At 40.2% G+C, this 16,090-nt stretch overlaps 1 protein-coding gene across 4 annotated transcripts in view; it reads left to right on the forward strand.

Moving 5' to 3' along the window:
- ENOX1 (ecto-NOX disulfide-thiol exchanger 1) overlaps positions 1–16,090 on the forward strand; it is a 367,973-nt gene that overhangs the window by 195,553 nt on the left and 156,330 nt on the right. Inside the window, exon 1 of one of the 4 annotated variants that reach the window (XM_051631847.1) lies at positions 13,130–13,220. The exons of the other annotated variants lie outside the window; for them this stretch is intronic. The gene's annotated coding sequence lies outside the window, so the exon portion shown is untranslated. Of the gene's footprint in view, positions 1–13,129; positions 13,221–16,090 lie in introns of those variants that run through there. 4 annotated transcript variants of the gene reach the window in all.

A 16,090-nucleotide genomic window follows, 5' to 3' on the forward strand; every position in this document is an offset into this window, starting at 1 on the left:
AGAAATTGTTAGAAAATATACTCTAACATCCTCTACTGGGTTTCAGTGTCTCCAGGGAGCTTCATCATTTTATGACTTTATCAACTTGCCTTAAAGCCACAGAATATGTGATTCACAATTTCTCTGTCCTATTAGTTCATGCTTCAGTTGGGAAGGTGAATCAATTTCTGGATCTGATGTGTGTATAAACAACTTCTTTTTCATTCTAGTCTCAAGGGAAATCAGGAAATGTCCAACGAATAAGGGTACACAGAGATATAGATGAATGCCAGTGTTGAAAGGTGAAAGTTAAGACATATCTAAACGTTAGAACTTTAATAAGAATTCAGTAATCAGTGTTTTGCCAGTGATGTGGCAATGTGCACTCTCACACCAGCCATTTGTATAAAGTGTACTGTGGTTACTTGGTGTGGTAACCAGGAAAGAACAAAAGACACAGCAAATTAAATAAAAAGATTTCCATTCCAGCTGTAGAACAGATAAGTGTAATGTACCATTTAATTTTAAACCAGTTTATGTATCAGGACATTCAGATACTTCTCTCTGAAGTCGTTGGAGTATAAACTCTGATTTAATAAGAACTGAGATGCTGAAGTTCCAATTATTAGTTTTGATGAAAAATCTTTGAACGGAAAAGAGATACCCAAACTAAACAACTCAGATATAAATAGTCTTTCCCTTCCTTCTGCCTTTCTTATTGTTTTTTCAAGTGCACATGTAAAATAAGGACTTGATCAAAAGTCCTTTGAAAAAGACTATGATATATGAGACAGCTTGACTGGGATTTGGACATCACCTGTATGTTTTTTCTTTATGATAAACACTTTGGAGGTTTCTTGATTGTTGCTGGAGAAGAAACTTAAACAGCTGAGTCTGTTCAGCCTTAGGAAAAAGGATTCTGAGGGAAGATCTAAACATTATCTTCAAGATGTAAATGTTACCTTCAGCTGTCTAATGGGGATATAAAGGAAGAAGAAACCACATGTTTCTTGTAAGGGGAGAATGATGGGTGAAGGAATGGACACAAGTTACATCACAGGAAATCCCAGCTGGATATTAGGGGGGGAAATTTGCAGTAATATGGTCAAGTGTTGCATGGAGTGGCTGTGAAATCTCCATCCTCAGAAGTGTTTGAACTTGACAGTCTTGAACAACCAGCTCTAAGCTGGCCCACGCTTAGAGCGAGGGATTGCACCACATGAGTGCTAAAGGTGCCATTCAGCCATGTTGTCCTGTGCTTCTGTAAATTCTTTTTATGTCATTTGCTGTTCTTATCTAGCTCTTAAACAAAGTTGAAATGTTCTGTGTGTTTTCAGAAACTACTGGGTTTGCTCTCATTTACTTACACAAATGAGAAATGGAAAGATTGTTGGAGAAAAGGCCCACTGAACTGCAAAATCATGTACATTTCTCTCGAACCATACACTTGGTTTATAAGACCAGGTAGAAAGTATGTGCTGAGAGCTCACTGCTTTTATGAGCTGAGATATCTATATCCATGAATAATAGATATTTGTGGTGTTTTCTTTTTTTTTTTTTTTTTTTTTTTAACAGGCAAAGCAAATAAAAGCATTCTGTGGTTGTTTGGAATATTAAAACGTGCCTGCACTTGTGGTGACAATAAGCTAATAAACATTATTATTGCCTTAGGTAGATCTGTTTTTCCATATAAATATAAGCATCTCTTCTCGCTTGTTCTATTAATCTGTACCTTAGTGGAAATATGTCTTTTGCTTAGCATGCTTTTGCAATACCTTAGCTGCAGAAGGTTTCGTTGGCATTTTATTAAAGTCAGGACTTTTAAAAACTCTTTCGTCAAAAGCTGAAAATTAAAACAGATGCTGTTTGAAGTATAACAATGTTTTAAACAGTTTTCCAGTGACAAGTCCCAGATTGGCTTTTGCAAATTAAGAAGTTATAAATTTCTCTTTGAAATGTTTTTTTAACTTTTAGGCTAAAGAATTTATAAACTTTTTAAACAACTTCAGCATGAAATATCTTATGAACTGAAATTCTCTTTGCAGTTCAATAGGATGTTTAATATAATGGTCAACAAATTTGGCCTGATTTAGGTTTGTTAAGGAAATAAGAATTTCTCATAGCATGGGAGAATAACAAAAAAAATAAAGTAACATAAATACTGTATGTAGCTATTTCTGCCTATCACATAATCCTGTGATTATTGTTGGAACATCTGTTTTTATAACTAGTGGGTTTTGGTGGTTTTGTTTTGTGTTTTGTTTTTTATTATTATTCTTATTATCATTATTATTATTATCTTTTTTTTTTTTTTGGGAAGGGGACAGGTCTTGCACAGTTCTGCCTTCCTGGGGAGAAGGAAAAAAAAACCAAACAATAAAAACTGGTGTTTCTTGTGAGAAACATACAATAACAGCCAACTGGATTTTATCAGTATTATTTACTTAGTCAGTGGGGTTGTTTATCAGTATCATATACAGATCTTTCTAAACATATAAAAGATAATGAAGGAATTGTGATCAGAGTGGTTAAGTTTCACTCTTACTTTTTTTTTCCGAACATTGGCTTTCTTGGCTACTGAATAAAGCTTTTCAGGAATAAAGCTTTGGCTTCACAAAACAAAATGTTTTGTACAGTTTAAGCAGCCAAGATTGTAATTTTGGAGAGACTGGAACAATTTGTCTTCTTCCATGAAGCCTTTCTGAAGCCTTTCATTACAAAAATGTTGATGTTTTACACACGCAGTTAACTCTTGGACAAGAACTGCTTTAAATCATATTTCATTTTCAATAGCTTTTCCTCTACCTGCTTGTTCAGCAAAAACAGGTAGCGCTGTTTTGTTTAGAAATGTGTAATATATTAAATATCTGCAGGCTTTAATTTCTAGGTAACCACTGCACAAGGTTATAATATTCTCAAGATCTTGCAGGTTATGACAGATGAGGATTGGCACTCATTCAGCATTAGGACATAAGGAGCTCCTAAAAACAGTGTTCTTAGGTCACTTTGGAAAGGTTTCCCCCCCATATTATTGAATTTCAACTTCAGAAGAGATGCTGTCATGTGTGCTGTTGCTTACGTACAAGCATATGCTATGTTTGTTTAAATAATGCATATGCATTTGCATTCATTCCAAAAAGGCTAGGATTATCCAAAAGTCAGTGGGGAGAATCTTGACATGTGAAGTGCAGATGCAAAACCATACCTAAGAAGAAAATGGTCTAGGTTAACACACAGGACAGAGAGCACAAAAGCCCCTCAGCCAGCAGTCGAAGTCTTAGTGTGTGGCTGGGAAATTGCTGCTGCCCAGAGTGTTGAGTAAGCAGAGGGCAATGCAGAGCTAAGCCTTACAGTAATCTAAGAACGCTCAGATACAACATTAAGATAAATATCTCCACTTCTATCCATAGCTTCCTTGTCAGGTTGTCCTCCTTTCCCTTTTCTTTCCACTATTTGACAAGAAATCTTTTCTTTCTAGACTGAGGAGGGAGGTTCAGCTATATAGTCAGGGTGGATTTTCCCCCCTTTATTCCATTTACTGACTCTGCGCATCTGATAATCATCTCCCTATTGTCTGCTGATTGAATTTCTGTACAGCTAAATTGTTTCCACTGGCTGTGTTGCAGGATGGCAGCGTGTCCTTAGCACACACCTCCGCAGCATGCTTATGCCTTGGGAATACCCTTCCACCATTATATGTATGTAATATATCTATATGCCTTCTGTTGCATGCCCTGGGATTCCTTCTGGAGTCCAGTGCCATGGCTTTCAGGAGGAAGACAGATGCTGCTTCTCCATTCTGGGGCCATGGTTTCACTGAGGCCAAATGGCCACTGTAGCTTTAGAAGCACTTGGAACACCTTGACTTGTTAAAGATGAGTGCTTCATGAAGAGGAATTATGCTTCCAGACAGCAAATTAGTGATGGATGTAAAATGGAGAGTTATAGATTGTAATTGTGCTAGCAAGATATGAGGTAATACTTAAGATATAATTTTAAAATTATTTAATTAAGTGGAACCATAGATTAACCACCACTATCCTAACTAAGCACATACAGAAAAGCTGCAAAATAAAAATGCTCATTATTGCTAAGTTACCTCTGCTGTCAGTGGCTGACTTGGAGACAGGTTGATTGACTTGGAGCTGATGTAAAACTGCTTGATTTACAAACTGAATCTTAAATCTTTTCCAGTTGTTCTCCTTTAATGTAGGCAGGGGAAGGCAACTCAGCTGTTCAGTGCTGCATGCTTCACTGGGTGGGGAGAACATGACATATTTTATCTGGTCATTGTGATATCACTGTGTCATTTCCCTCTGTGTGTAGCAATTAAAGCAAAGTGCATAATTTACTCAACAAATTCAGTCTCTTGTTCTTCCTGCAGAAGTATTATTATCTCTAGTTTATTTTTCGTTTGAATTGCCTGATGGCAGATTTGTCTCATCACCTCAGTGGCTGACAAACTGTAATTAGGTATCCTCATGAACTGTGCTAGCTAAAGAAGGTGGAGGGAGCCAGTTCCTTCACTGGTTTGTTTGATTACCTTTGTGTGCTGGCTCCAAAGGATTTTGGGAGCCCAGCCTCCCTTAGTTTGTCAAGCTGCATAAATCCTGTATCAATTATACTTCCTATTCTGGAAGCAAATCATGAAGTGTACAAGCTTCAAATTTGCTTTGCATGACTATTTGTAGGAAGCAAACATATAAGGAGCTTGTGTTCAGCCACAATAAACCCATTGTTAATTTGAAGTTAATATTTATAACTTTCTTTTCACTATTTGCCTGACCCTACTAGCAATTAATTTGGTATTTAGCTAATTCTGCCTTGTCTGTGTCTGGTCAGAATTTTCTATCCTTGTGTTTCAAATATATTTTCTACACACTACTTCGTTCTTAATGCCTTTATAGCTTGTTTATTGGAAACTGGTTTTAAATAATTTTTCAACGGTGTTGGAGACCTGATTTAATGAGCAATGGTTAGATATACTTGGGAGACACATTTACCTGATTAATGTGATAGTTAACTGAGCAACAAAATTGCCTCATGAAGAAGCAGCTGTACACAGAGTTGAAGCAGTAAAGAAGTTTGAGGAAATGTGAATAAAGTATTTGAAGAAAAATAATTTAAAATAGGGTATTGAGCAAGCTGAAGACTAAATATAAATATACAGGGCTAGATTGCTGGTTAGCTTGTTAGTTGGTCTGTTGGTTATGTGCATGTGCTCACACACATGCCTATATTTATTAGCAGACAGTTTATATAGGCTTGACTGAAAAATACATCATTGGAGTGACAGGATATTCAAGGACTGTAGAAAAAAATTAGGAGGATGGGTCCTTCAGTTTTGTGTTGGAGATGAAATTGTGCTGCAGCCAGCAATTTAATTGCATGCAGTGTTGGCGTCCAGCTTCAGTGCTAATGTGTGCTTTTGGAAACAGATCCATCCTTTGGGAAACAGATCATTTCTCAGAGAGTGTAGGGAGGAGACAAGAAGTTTGACACTCTTTAATTGGCAGAGCTTGCACTGGGGTATTTCTTGTGTTACCGACTTGCTCCTATCAGCAGCACTTATGTTCTCATTTTGCAGGCTTGTGGACAGCTTAAAGCATCAGACTAGCATGATGACCTCAGAATTTTAGTACAAGATGCTTGCACTCAGGCATTTGGATGGCATCTTCCCTCCTCTTTACAAGCAGTGTTTGCAAAGGGAGATGTTGCAGTGGGGGCTCAGCAGAAACTCTACTATATCACTGGGTTTCAGTCCTGCAAAGGGTTGTGGCATCCATGGAGGGAAGAATCACAAGGAGATTAGTGGGGACAGGGAGCACTGAGGCCAAAAAGTGGCACAGCAGCAGACACAGCTAGAAGAGGAGAGTTGAAGTGTGAATGGTAGAGGAAACACAACTCAGCTGGTTTCTTTCATGAGTTTCCCAGCTTTGCTTATAAGACCGATATCTCCTCAAAAGACTGAAAATGCAAAATGTCTCAAAGTCATGGCATGATGTGAACCATCCCAGTTGCAAACTTATTGACCACTTGTAGCTCAACCCAACCCCTCTCCTTTCAAATCTGGGCTGGTAGCTTTGTGTTTCCGCTCACTCAGTGAGGGTGGGAGCTTTTTTTTCCAAAAGAAGAAGTGAGCTGGCTTTTAAGTTGCATTCTTGTTCACATGCTTTTAACCAGAGAGCTGTACAAACAACTCAACCTGGGAAGATGAACTGACTTTCTATGCCATGCAATTGCTTTGGGAGCAGTAGGGAGAAGGCTGATAGACTACTTTGCCAAGATCAAAACTAAATGAAACTGGGCTGCACATGTTACTAGGATTTTAAGAGATTTTGAAGAAAATAGAGAAAAATGAGAAAGTAATTTTATACCTATTTGGAAGATGAAAATGCTTTTGTGAGTGCTGAGTGCCCTGCCCCACCTTCACCGATTCAGCTTGTCCTCCTTGTGACAAGTAACTTGGACAACTCCTTGCAAAGTGTTTTTAGCTCCTTGCCGAGATAACATGATGGACATATAAATTACTTTAATTATGCTTTGAATGTTTATTTCAAAGCCAGGAGGGGTGCTGGTCTGACAGTTGGGGAATCAGACTAGAATTAAGCAGATCTGGGGCAATTTCAAATTCCTGTAATAACTTTGCTTTAACAGATCTTTTAGCAGGTAATTTTTTTATTTTTTTTTTAGCTGTGCCTCATTTTCTTATCTGCAAAAAGGAAATAATGATCCTTAGTTCCACCTGTGCCATCCTGCCTTACTGATTTAGTCAGTAGGATTTCTGGTGCTGTACATGTATCTTGGGTCAGCAGTGCACCAGCCCTCCTGGGCTGTATCAGCCCTCCTTTTCTAAAGCTTTTTGTCTTGCCTGGCCTGAGGAGAGAGTTCCCAGTGATGTGTGGATTTGAGTTCTACTTGCCTTTTGTTATCTTTCATATAGCACCTTTCTTAGACCCATTTTGCAGAAGACCCAAAGCACAGGAGTCAGCTTGGTGGCCATGCAGGACAGCTCTGAGCATTCCCAGTTGCCTTGTGGCAGCCTCAGACAGGCCCCAGTTCCACAGGCTAACTGAGCACATGCTTAATCTCTGCCTATTCAACAAATTCTTTAGATATAGACATGTTCCAAAGTGTTTTGCTATAGATGGGCAAGCTCTAAAATGTGCTGCTGTGCTTTGCTAGATAAGGATCGGTACTTCTCTCTGAAAGAGCCCTTATAGGACAGACATGTGAGCACTGCCTGTGTTTTTAGGTAAGAGACTTGTCACTTTGCTATCTATGTGGCAGCCAAAGTAGACAAAACCAGAAAATATATTAATATTAAAACATGATTTATTGTTATAATTTGCACATGTATTATAGATTAATGCTAGCAAGCTAAACTATGTGATGGCAACCACTGATGGTTATCTTCTTTATTCTTCAAAACCAATAAAACTCTTCTGCAAAGGATACACTGAATTGTTGAGTCCAAGATGTGTTTTTTTTCCTTACATAAAATTTAAAAAGCATATCAGGTAAGAGAGTTGAAGTGGTATAGGTTATGTGTTCCAATACAAAGAATTTTCTTGCTTTTTTTTTAAGAGAACCCTGAAATTATTTAAGAAATTGCTGATTAAAAAAAAAAAAAATAGCAAAAAAATGTATTACACCATCGTCTTTGAAAAGTTTGGAAGTTTAATGTAATTTAATAGCCAACCAAAAAACAACTTGCCATAAACCTAATGCTGTGCAGCTGATAAACAGCGACAGGAAAAGCAGGTGATTCTAAGTACACACAGTTAAAACATCCCAGCCTGAATGTATCAATTCCTGTATAAATCACATATGGAAAACTAGAAAGCCTGGGCTTTTAAAGTGCCCGAGGCAGAAGAGTCTATGAAGCAAATGCAGCAGCCAAAGTCTGTAAAAGCACCTCCTGTATAATAGTGCATATATATACATACATACATACATACATATATGTATTTATACATGTATGTGGTATGCATTCAGACGTGATACAGAAGTGTGAATGGTGAAAGTTCTGTACACCAGCCCTCTGAAAAACTGGTGGTCTGAAGAGGTTGAGCCTTCTTCCCTCACCCCTCTCCTTGGACTTACCAGTCACATTTGCAAAGCTCAGCCCTTTGCTAGAGTCATCCTAAAAGGAAAAATTGGCAAGTTTTCCTTCTTTGTAACTAGGGCCCTTTCCATAAGTTGCTTGACACAGATAATGATCCGCAGCAATTCCTGAAAGGGATTTGTATCCCTTCCTACCATCTTCATCCCTTGTACTTTTTCCAGGTGAACACTCTGCAACTCCACAGAAGTAGAATTTTTTTCTTTTATTTTTCTGCTTTCCAGGACACAGGTATGAATATTTCTGGTTGGAGGCACATAACATAAACACATTTGCCAGATGCTACTGCCTCTTCCCTGGAACATGGGAAAGCATTTTGTGGAAATGGGAAAGCCAAATGACTAGAGTCCACCCGCCCCGCACGCCTCCTGTCTGCGAACATCCCCACCCTGGGGACGTGGGCTTTGTTACCCACTCAGGGGAATGGGTTTAGAGGAGCTCTTTGTTGAAATGTTGGCAGCACATCACTGGACTTGCTGGCACTGCAGATGGAGCGCGTTGCTGAGCAGATGGATTCTCAGCTTTTGGAAAGAAAGGGAAGGTACTTGATGTACCACGGTGGGAAAGGAAGGGGGGGGTATTCCAGGCATATGGAAAGGCAGGAAAGAAGGCACGTTCTGCATTTCTTGGTGAGCTTGGAGCCTAGCAACCTCTCTCTCTGGTAAAGTTGTTGGGGAAGCGTAAGCATGGTGCTCTGTGAGAGGGCAAAGGGACTGTCACAGACATGGAGGAAGTGATTTGTACAGAAGCAATAAAAATGAAGGTGGAGTCTAGAAAAGCCTGCTCTCCTAAGCATATAACTAAATATTAGGGATGGGGGAGTGCTTCTGCACAGGATCAGAGCTGCACTGCATTAAAGCACAGGACTTGTGCCAGAACAGCGTAACTGGAACAGAGGACTGGTTAATATTTTAAGGTCTATTGTGTTGTGAAAAAAGCCAGAGATAAGTGTTACCTGTCACTGTGAAGCCAGGAATCCCCATTTTCCAGCAGTGCGTGCATCACTTTTGAACCATGGTGGCAAGTTTGTACAATGACATTGTTCAGATACTCTTTTGCCTCTTTTCTTGAGCTCTTCTTCTTCTTTTTCTTCTCCTTGCCTCCCCATCTTGTTCATACCTCACTTCTATCTTAATTTTTAGGGCAGGATCATTTTTTTGCAGCACTCAAGAGCCTGCAATCCTGACTCAAAATGATGTTGTCTGATCCAATATTTACTGCTGAAATCTTCATGCAGTTGCCGAGTGGAGTGTGATAAGGAAGCCGCAAGAACTGAAAGGACTGATCATATTTTGGCGTTGTGTGTTAACTTGCTACAACTTTTCAGTCACTTCACACACAAACACTGTTAGGAGAAATACTGTAGTTTAGGCTATGATTACATTAGACTTCACTCTTTATTTTTACCTCTTGGCTTAATCGGACAATTTCAACATATCTTGTAAACAGAAAGTGCAGGTGTTTCATGACAGTAAGGACATCAAAGGCCTTTGGGAATCTAGGCTTTCTGAGAAAAAAAAAATTAGTATGATTGCCTCCTAATTGGGAAACTGAAGAAATGTGGGCTACCTGAGTGGAAAGGGAGGTGGATCGAGAGCTGGCTGTGTAACAGATCTCAGAGGGTGGTGATTAATGGAGCAGGGTCAAGTTGGAGACCTGTAACTAGTGGTATACTCCAGGGGTCAATATTCGGTCCAGTCTTGTTCAACATGTTCATCAGTGACCTGGATGAGGGGACAGAATGTATCCTCTGGAAGTTTGCTGATAATACCAAACTGGGAGAGGTGGCTGAAACTCCAGAGGGCTGTGCTGCCATCCAGCATGACCTGGACAGGCTGGAGAGCTGGACAGAGAAGAACCTAAGGAGGATCAACAAGGGCAAATGTGGGGTCCTGCACTTGGGGAGAAAGAACCTTATATACCAATATAGGTTAGGGGTGGACCTGCTGGAAAGCAGTTCTGAGGAGAAGGATCTGGGAGTCCTGGTTCATAGTAAATTATCCATGAGCCAACAATGTGCTCTTGCTGCCAAGAAGGCCAATGGAATCCTGGGGGTGCACAAGGACGAGTGCGGCCAGTAGGTCGAGGGAGGTCATTCTCCCCCTCTACGTTGCCCTGGTGAGGCCACAGCTGGAATACTGCATCCAGTTCTGGGCTCCACAGTTCACTAGAGATAGGGAGCTACTGGAGAGAGTCCAGCAGAGGGCAACAAAGATGATTGGGGGTTTGGAGCATCTCTTTTACAAGGAAAGGCTGAGAGAGCTGGGACTCTAGCCAGGAGAAGAGAAGGCCGAGGGGAGACCTTATTAATGCCTAAGGGTATCTAAAGGGTGGGTGCAAGGAGGATGAACCCAGACTGTTTTCAGCAGTTCCCAGTGACAGGATGAGGGGCAACAGGCACAAGCTGGAAAATAGGAAGTTCCATTTAAATATCAGGAAAAGCTTATTTACCATGAGGGTGACAGAGCACTGGAATAGGCTGTCCAGGGAGGTTGTGGAGTCCCTTTGTCTGGAGATATTCAAGACCTGCCTGGATGCAGTCCTGAGTAATTTGCTGTAGGGGATCCTGCTTTAGCAGGAGAGTTGGACTAGATGATCTCTAGAGGTCCCTTCCAACTCTGACTATTCCGTGATTCTGTGAAGGGCAAAAACATCAAGGTTCTTTCAAAGCGTGATTCTCCGCTTAAAGCAGCTATGCAAAAATATCACTTTCTTAAATAATGGCTCTGGCATTTTTTCATACTCAGGGTTGTATCTGCAGCAACATAAATGTCTAAAGTCTTTTTCCTGAAAAATAAAGCAAATTGGATTGCATGCCCACTTGTGCATCAACTCTGCTCCATTTTGCCGGACCAAATTCTCAGAGAGGCTCTGACATAAAATAATCAAGGAATCCCATAATTGAATTTTAGTATGAACATTTTTCAGATCGTTGTGCCTGGATCTCTGCCAGGTTTCAGCCCTGTAATAAATTAAGTCCAATCCACACAAAAAAGAAGAGGGGAAAAAAAAAACCACACCAAAAACCAGAACAAACCAACAAGCCAACAAAAAACCCCACAATCAAGAACAACTTCCACAAGACAAAAACACTGGACAATTTTTATGGGAAAAAAAGTGACGAAGAACAATATATTGGAAAGGGAGAGTAGGCTCTTCTCTCTAATTGGAAACAAGAACATTTTTCAACCTTAATAAACACAGTATAGGAGGAGTATCAGCATTTTGTTTCACCAACCTGGTTAAATGGAATATAAAGTCAAGATGTTGCTTCCTCTTGTTTTATTTCTCCTTACACCCAGTACTGCAATTGAGCCTGCTTCCCCCCCTCTGTGGCAAAATCTAATCTGGCTGCCACAGGACCTGTGAAATTCATGGAGGTGATGAGCCAGGGTCTGCTTTCTGCATTGTATGTCTGACTTTATTGAATCTCTAGTCACCCTCAGATAATAAATATTTCATATGTTGGACAGGTGAAAGGTTTCATTCAGCTGTGGATCTGCTTCCAAGGCAACCAATTCTTGTCATTTGAACAGTTTAAACATGTTGAAAACAAAGCTTGCTTTCTGGTTTTCTCCTCTCTGATTTTCTGTGTAAAGCATTATCAGTCTGCCTCCCATCCCCTCTACAAGCAGATACAGAAAAGCCGATAGCATTAGAAAGTAATTCTAAACAATTTATAACCTAAATGTAGTCTCTCTTCCAGTCAAGATGTGATGAAAAATGCCATTTCATTTTACAAGCATAGAATAAATACCTAGAGATATGCACTTGCCTTGGGTTAGCATCTAGAAATACTCTGTATGCAAAAAATTTATGCAACCACAGTGCTACATTACTTTTTACAGTATGTTTCTCCATTACCATGAGTGTTTCCTCAATACAGTATTTCAGCTGTAGAGCTGAAGGTTTTTTTGGAGGGGGAGGCAGTACCCCAGGTCTTTCTTTGAAAAAAGTTGCCAAGAGATTGTTAACAAAATGTCTTCAACCGTATCTGATTTCTGCCAATGTCAGTGCTTGGGAGAGATCTTCTGGAACATGTCTGCTGAATCCTTTACCTTTTGCAGCTGAACAAGCTCTTTTGAAGTATAGACTTGCTTGTTCTTCCTCTGCACTTTTCCAAGCATATTGGACAGCTGCCCTCCCTCCTCTTCTTAAGCCCTCCCCAGGTCTGAACTTTCTGACTTGTGCTGTGCTCCATGCCCATCTCTGGACCAATGTCTGCATCCACAGCTGATGACATCAACAAGTGCTTCCCTTGCCCACCTGCTGTGTCAGTTGTGATGAAAGGAGAAATCTGCTGGAGTGGTGGTGAAATTTTGGTAGGCGGACTCCAAGTAAAGGGATTTTCTGCCATCTCATATCAGGCTCAGAAACGCTTTTACTTGCACCAGACCTTCTGTGTTGATGTCCTCTTAATGCCATTATGGCAGAAGGGTGGCATTTCTCCAGAAGGCACACAGTTGTTTTACGTAATAGCATGGAGAATACATCTTGGGGTGACATTGACTGCTTTTAGATATTCTAATGGTGACCCAGGCATAGATGACTCATTTAATTTCTCTGTCTTCTCTTTCTACTTACTGTATGGGTGCTTTGCGATGGTGCTCTATTTGCAGACCAGGAGGACATTCTAGATGGGTTTTAGGGGGAAGATGGAATGCGGGAACAGTTTGTGATAGATGTCTTTGTGCCTGGCAGTTCTGTGGCTGATCCTGCTATTAGAAACAAATAAGCTAAATCTGACCTTGCAGCCCTCTCCCTCTGTTTCCAGGCATATAGATTTTAGCCAGCAGGTCTCTGGTTAACCCCTCCTCGCTGTTGTTTATTTCCTGCCACTCTGCAGACACACCACTGAGCATTAAGTATGTGAACTCAAAGACGCTCCCTCTCTCCCGTACAGTCTTAATAGCAAACAGTCACGAGCCGGGCTTCTCCAGGCAGAATTATTTCTACCTAAGAAATATAGGCTTCAGGAGTATGCCCTTTCTCTCACCCTTTTCAGATTGCATTAAAAGCATCCACTTCAAGGAACTACAACTGTGTATTCGAGTGTAGAATTTGGAAGTAGTGCCGGGATCCCTGCCACAGAGCGCGCTTGAACCGTGAAACCCAGGTCAGTTCCATTTTTTGGTTTTCATGTACTGGCAGAGCACTACAGCAGTTTGAGCTTCCAGGTCTCTGTGGGAGCAATACTTATTTTAACATGCAGAAAACATCATATTGGATTTTATAACCTTACCCCTTGGTTTGGGGATTTTGCCCCCTTTTTTTTTTCTTTTATACTACTAAAACAAACTATCAGGATGGCTTGTCAGTAAACACAATGCATTCAATAAGGATCATGCTGACAGGCTTGAGAACTAAATGCTCTGTTTTAAACAGGTGGGAACACCTCTCAGGTTTTCCTTCCTGCCCACCAGGCTATCTCTGGATCTGAGGGGACAGCTGTGCTTAATCTGCCTTTTTCATTCTGTCACTGTGACTGCCGGCTATTGCACTATATAATGGGCTTTTGGACTATGGGAGGGTAGCAAGTCTCAATCATTGTTCACTGAGGCTGACCTTGTGACTCAAAGGCTACTGACACAGTAGCCCCTTAGTTTTGTCACTGAATCAACCGCTCCTCTTTCTTCCAGCTTTCTGTGGTATTAGAGATTTTGTGGGTTTGCCATATTGCTAAAGAAAAAGGTGCTGGAGCAGCTATTGCAATGTCTGCAGCTGATGGGTGACGTTGTTAGGGTTGCCTGGGGTACTTTCTAAGGAGGCTGCATTTGTTAAAAAGTCTCCTCTAGATCTCAAAATTTCACCCAAACTGAGTTTGCATTTTTGAATGTGTGGTCTTTCACTGCAAGGTTGATTCGCATAGAGACAATCGAAGGGAGCAAGATTTGTTGCCTGCAACGTCTGTTCCCCCCAAAAGTATGTTGGTTGACGATTTGAAGGCACAGGACTGTTTGTCAGTTTATTGGGGAACATCTGGAGCAGTGCTGCTTTGTGCAAGGAAATTTACTGGTGTTTTACTGTGGTGTGGATCTAGCTTCCCTTTAATTTCTGTCCCCTCATCCCCACTGGTTGTATGCTTTGATGTTGCTAGAGTGCTCCTGGAGGAAGCATTCCCCTCAGTGGAAGTTATGCTGCTGTCATTGTTTTAATGTTTCATACAATGGGTGAAGAATAATCTGGAATAGACCCAAACATGGGCTTTTCATCGCCAAGAAACCTGCAGTTAAAGCCATTGTCCCCTTCCATCACTGAATAAAGAGTCTGGAGAGCAAATACCATCTCCAGCCCCAAGTCTTCTCTGACTCTTTTGTGGTAGATTGAGTAACTGTTTTCTAAGCTTGTTTCAACCTTATTTTCAACTTTTCTTTCTTTGTGTGTTTATTTCCTTACCTAATCATTTTAGGTCAGGTCTGCAACAGCTGAATAGAATGCAGTAAAGGTAATTCTCTGATCTTCCTATGACAGGAAAATTTGCATGAAAAAAATCAATATCTTTTTTTGGTATTATATTTATCAAAGACAATGGGGAGATAAGTTTCGAGTGAGTGAAAAATGTGTAACTGCACCATTAATGTTTAATTACTATTGGCAGCCAAGAAGTGCCTTTCTGGATTAACCAAGCACTCTGCTTCAGGGTTATGCATAGGTGGCAGAAAGTGATAAAGCTGTTGAAACCACACCTCTGGGAACATGTAATGGGATCTTTCCTCTGATATGCAAATTACACTGCCAAGTTGCTGTATAAACAATTCATGGGAGGACTGGTGAGAGGTGGTTAAATAGCTGGATCACGTATCAAAGATTAAATCCTTCCCTGGGAATGTAAAAATGCAGCAAAAGTGTGGTTCAGCCTTTAAAAACAACCAACCAACCAAACAAATAAATAGATTGCCCAAAGCATGTGGTTGCACTACAGGGTAAATTGCATATGATTTATCACAATTGTTGCAGTTCAGAGTAAACAAGCATTTAGGAAACTGATGTGCATAGAGTTGGTGAAAAGCAAGACTTTTTCTAGTACAAATAATACAGCCAATGATGCTGAGAAAAAAAAAGATTACTTCAGAGATGTTAATTTGGCTACTTTTCAGGCAGAAGTCATGCACTCACTGCTTACTTTTCAGTGACAAAACCAATCCTGCCATTTCTATTCCAAGCATGAGCAATGATCTCAGGCAGACCAGCAAAACATATTTCAGGGTCACATGCAGCAATAGATCAATGAATGTGAGCAAACCTTATTGACACCAGCAGAAGCTGAGTTTGTGGCTTAATTTTGGATTTCTGTATTTTCTGTTTTATACTGGATGAGGAATCCAACTAATCATACTCCTCCAATAAATAAAAGATTACTCTTTCACAGATGAAATTGAAGCCCTCATTGACATTGTGTCCAACTGCATTTTATTTTTTTTTTGCCACAGAAGTCAATCCCTGTAGCACTTGATTTCCCTCTCTCCTTTCCTCTATCTGCTGTTCATTTAGGATCTGCTGTGGTTCAGCTGAAGCCAACTGAGAAACCCTTGATTAACTTCAGTGGGAGCTGGATCACACACTAGCATCCTATGGGGCCAGCAGTAGAAAATTTAAGAAGACAGCAGGGAATATTAAAGCATCATGAGGCAAGGGGAATATTTTTTAGCCTGTGACTTTCTTTTGTTTTGCTATGTAATAGGAATGATACTCTAGATAGAGTTGTACCATAATAATAAACAGATCCCGCATTCAACAAATGTATCCGATTCTGTTCTGTGTTTAATCATGCACGAAGCTGTGTCAAATGCTCTTCCACCAGGAACAATATCTCCTAATTAACTGTAATTAAGGTATATTATAACAACAGGATGTGCAACTAGATGGATCTGTCTCTTGACATTTCAAATTCGCGTATTTTTTTTCTGCCAAGTCTCTTAATATACTTCAATTAATGCTAAAAGAGACCAGGCCATTCTCAGTGATTGATCTGAATACGTGAATTTT

Source organism: Apus apus, chromosome 1, assembly GCF_020740795.1.
Source record: "Apus apus isolate bApuApu2 chromosome 1, bApuApu2.pri.cur, whole genome shotgun sequence".
NCBI classification, from domain to species: Eukaryota; Metazoa; Chordata; class Aves; order Apodiformes; family Apodidae; genus Apus; species Apus apus.